Here is a 4955-nt window from a genome sequence, read left to right on the forward strand (position 1 = left end):
CCCCACTATGCTCCTTTTCACCCTTTTGGAATTGTAATGCATATTCTATGCCATTGTATGTTGGAAGTGTATAATTTGCTTTTGGATTTCACAAAAGATTACAATTAAAGAGATTGCCTTGAGTCTCAGCAGAGACTTTAGACTTTTAAACAGTATTGAGACTATGAAAGACTATGTGAACTTTTGGAGGTGGAGTAAATGCATTTTGAATTGTGCTATGGCTGTAAGACTGTGGAGGCCAGGGAATGAAATATGGTGGTTAAATTAAAATGGCCCCCATAGGCTTGTATATTTGGAGGCGTGGTTTCCAGTTGGTGGACTGTTAAGAATGACTAGGAGCTGTGACATGTTGAAGGAGGTGTGGCATGGCTTTGTGGTGTCAAAAGCCCACATCAGGCCAAGTCTCACTCTCTCTCTGCCTTTTACTCATGGATCAGGATGTAAACTCACAGCTACCACTCCAGCATCATGCCTGCCAGTCTGCCATGATGTCCACCATGGACTAACTCTCTGAAACTCTAAGCCAACTCTTAATTAAGTACTTGAAATGTCACCAATATTCTTGGGTGTTTGATTACTTGACCTTTAGGTAGTGGTTGTTCAGGGAGGCTTAGGTTTGGCTCAGCAAGAGGAAGAATGTCCCCAGTGGTAGGTTTTGATGTTTCAAAAGCTTGCACCATTTACAATGTGCTTTCTCTCCCTTCTACTTGTGGATCCAGATGTGAATGTTCAGCTTGAAGCTTGGCACTCCAGCCACCACATCTGCCACCTAATGTCCCCACTATTATGCACAGTAACACTTTGCAACCCCAAAATAAACTTTCTTCTTTAAGTAGCCTTGGTCATGGCATTTCCACAGCAATGTAGAAGTAATTAATACAAACCAGAAAGGCAAATGCAAATGCTTCATATTATCCTTTGTGATTCCTAGCTCTGAACCTTTTTTATAAGAATATACAGGAACTTTTTTTCCCTGTGCTGACGCCAGAGCTGAGCACCCGTCGCCATGCCTCAGAAAATTGAGGAAATCAAGGACTTTCTACTCACAGCCCAGCGGAAGGATGCCAAATCTGTCAAGATCAAGAAGAACACGGATAATGTGAAGTTCAAGGTCCGCTGTAGCAGGTACCTTTACACCCTGGTTATCACAGACAAAGAGAAGGCAGAGAAGCTGAAGCAGTCCCTGCCCCCAGGTTTGGCAGTGAAGGAGCTGAAATGAACCAAACTTCTGCATGTGACTACTAAAAACCCTGAAAAGTAAAAAAAAAAAAAGAATATACAGGAACATAATTTTATATTTACTTACAAACACATATGTAATGTATACTGTAGTGTATGTGTATACAAACTCACACACATATATGCACATACAAGTGAAATTACACCTGTAGTGACAATTTTGGCATTTTGTTTCTTTAAAAAGACACAAAAATATTATAAGAATATATTTTCATTTTAGTCCCAGGTGTAGAATGTGCTTTGAATTGCCCACAGCAGTGGCTATGATTTGCCTCGTGCTTGAGCAGGGGTGTGATTCTGCCAGCAGCAGATAGTTTCTGCAATTGTGTGACATTTAGAATTCTGGAAACTTTTCAGAGGGTATATAATTGCTAGGACCCTGAGAGGCAAGGTCCTGGTGGTTGGTTGTTGGTTGATGTGGAAACTTAAGGGTTCTTTGGAAAGTCAGTTGTGTTGGATGGTGCTTTGGTGGGACAAACATGTGAAGGTGTGTTTTCTAAAATGGACACAGGTGGAAGGTTAAGGCAGACTCCTGGGGTAGACATGTGAAGAAACATTTTGATGCAGCAGACACAAGTAAAAGGACATTTTGCTAAAACAAGCACGTGAAAGGACATGTGATGAAGGATTCTTCAATAATGACACACATATATCGGTCCACCTAATACAGTGTAGTCGAGCTCCATTTGTCAGGACTCCATAGAGAGAAATACACCAAAAACAAAAAAACAAAAAACAAAACAAAGCAAAAAACCCAAACTTCTGGTGGTGTGCTGTGACTTCTTGCCACTTGTGCAGACTCAGGCTGATATCAGCAGAGACAGACACTAGTCCTGAGACAAGACATGTGCTGAGGAAAGATCCGTGGAGGACACAAGATGTTTGGAGAGTATAAATAGGACTCGACAGACAGTGACCGAGGCTGAGCTAGCTTTGCTTATAGAGCTAGCTGTGCCATGCTTGCTGGTCTCTTGTCTTCACTTTGCTGAGAGAGGCACAGCTGACAAATTCTGCTGTTCTTACTGGTCCATCCTGCTGACTCCTGCTGCAGCTAAGGCTGATTTGTGTTTGCTATCTGCCTCTACCAAACTAGACTGCTGGTATATCCACAAAGTGTTTGCAAGTAGATCGAGCTGCTGTTGAACTGAACTGAACTGCTGATTTCCTGACAACACAGATCCCTTTCTACACAGGTCCATTTCTCCCATATCCTTTCATTTCCATTACCTTTGGTGGGTGGTGGGCTAGAAAGAGGGTTAAAACATTTAAGAACCATCATTAAAACTAAGATTTAAAAAATTAAAATAATAGTTGGTTGCTGTTGATCACTCTTTGTTAAGTAGTCATGCACAGAGAAGAAAGAAGAAATTAGATATCCTGACAGTGAAGATCAAACTTGCCCGCAAGAAACTTGACAGCCCTATTAAGCAGAAAGTAGCATAATGATAACATTGCTCCCTTTCCTTTCTATCCTTTTTTCCCACTCCTATCTAGTGGTAGGGCATTGGAAGAGTGAGAAAAAGACGAAGAATGGTGGAAGAAAGAAAAACCCAGAAAGTAGTCAATGTAAATACATGTCATGCATGTCCTTTTGGGTCTGAGTTACCTCACTCAGGATGACATTTTCTAGTTCCATCTAGTGCCTGCAAAACTCATGATGTTCTCATTCTTAATAGCTAATTAGTATTCCATTGTGTAAATGAATGACATCGTCTGTATCCATTCTTCCATTGTGAGACATCTGGGTTGTTTCCAGGTTCTGGCTATCACAAATAAGGCCACAGTGAACTTAGTGGAGCCTGTGCCCCTGTGGCATGTTGGGGCATCTTCGGGGTATATTCCCAAGAGTGGTATAACTGGGTGTTCAGGTAGATCTATTTCTAATTTTCTGAGGAATCTCAAGATTGATTTCCAGAGTGGTTGTAGCAGTTTACAATCCCACCAACAATGGAGGAGTGTTCCTCTTTCTCCACGTTCTTGCCAGCATCTGCTGTCACCTGAGTTTTTGATCTTAACGATTCTGATTGGTATAAGATGGACTCTCAGGGTCATTTTGCTTTGCATTTCTCTGGTGACTAGGTCATTCAAGACTCCTCTGTTGTGAATTCTCAGTTTAGTTCTATACCCCATTTTTTGATTGGGTTGTTTGGTTTTTTGGAGGTTAACTTCTTGAGTTCTTTATATAGTTTGGATATTAGTCCTCTATTGGATGTGGGGTTAGTGAAGACTTTTTTCCCAATCTGTAGGTTGTCGATTTGTCCTAATGACTATGTCCTTTGCCTCACAGAAGCTTTTCAGTTTCATGAGTCCCATGTGATGGTTTGCATATGCTTGGTCACACTTCCCACTTGACAATGGCCTGAACCTCGGAACCTGTAAGCCAGCCCCAATTAAATGTTGTCCTATATAAAACTTGCATTGATCATGGTGTCTGTTCACAGCAATAAGACCCTAACTAAGACAGTCCCATTTATCAATTTTTAATCTTAGAGCCTGAGCTAAGTGACAGGCCCAAATTGGGATCCAGCACAAGGGGAGGCTCCAAGGACTGACACTATTACTGATGCTATGGTGTGCTTACAGACCATACGGTGTGCCTCCAAGAGGCCCAACAAGCAGCTGACTGAGACAGATGCTAATACTTACACCCAGCCAATGGACAGAAGACGGGGACCCCTGTGGTTGAATTAGGGAAAGACTGGAAGAAGCTAAGGAGGAGGGTGACCCTATAGGAAAACCAGCAGTCTCAATTAACCTGGTCCCCAGGGATCTCTCAGACACTGAGCCACCAACCAGGCAGCATAGACCAGCTGATATGAGGCCTCCAACACATATACAGCAGAGGATTGCCTGGTCTGGCCTCAGTGACAGAAGAAACACCTTGAGAGTCTTGAGACGCCAGGGAGGAGGGAGATCTGGTAGGGTGGGGTGGGGACATCCTCTTGGAGGAGGAATGGAATGAGGAAGTGTCAGAGGGTGGACCCGGAAGAGGATAACGACTGGACTGTAAAAAAATAAAATAAAATAAAAGATCCTATTGCTGGCAATACCAAACAATTCAGATACAGGACTTGTAGAAAGTGGAACTGAAGTGAGAAAAATTTATTCAATAATTGCTGACCCAGCCTTGAGCTATAATTGAACCTGCCTATCAGGTACGCAGAGCTCTTACAGGGACTTCTGCTAACCTGCATTGTTCTGTTTCTGTAACCACAATGCTTTCTGCTCCCCAAACAGAAACACCATGGTGACACAACTGTGCCTTACTAAAAGTTCATGGCCTGCCGTGCTTGCTAAGAGCCACTAGAACTATGGCAATGGAATATACTAAACTTGAAGTGTTTTAGCCCCTGTTTTCTCAGCTTGGGGCCCCCTCTTTTGACTTGTAGTCAAAGAGTGGGTGTCCCTAGCTGGTTCTATGTGGGTCAATAAAAACTTCTAATTCATATTAAGTGTGTCCTGGTCTCAGGACAGCCCAGCTACACCAGAAGCCTTCTCCCCAGGATCTAATGCTCATAATAGTTGAAGGTGCTGTGCAAGCTGCCAAGGGATAAAAGCAATTACCCCTACCCAGCTGTAAAAGCTGAGAACCACAACAATGACCAGAAGGGCAAGCGATCCCTAATGGTGCAATTATTGCTTAATACCAACTTGTCACAAATTGTAATCACCTCAGTAGGGAGTCTTAATAGATGCAGGATGACTCACCCAATTGC

General features: G+C 42.7%; 1 pseudogene; it reads left to right on the forward strand.

The window, feature by feature from the left end:
- Positions 1–978: 978 nt before the first annotated feature.
- Rpl38l3 (ribosomal protein L38 like 3) lies at positions 979–1219 on the forward strand (annotated as a pseudogene).
- Positions 1220–4955: the final 3736 nt, after the last annotated feature.

This window comes from Rattus norvegicus, chromosome X (genome assembly GCF_021556685.1).
Source record: "Rattus norvegicus strain SHRSP/BbbUtx chromosome X, alternate assembly SHRSP_T2T, whole genome shotgun sequence".
Lineage (NCBI taxonomy): Eukaryota > Metazoa > Chordata > Mammalia > Rodentia > Muridae > Rattus > Rattus norvegicus.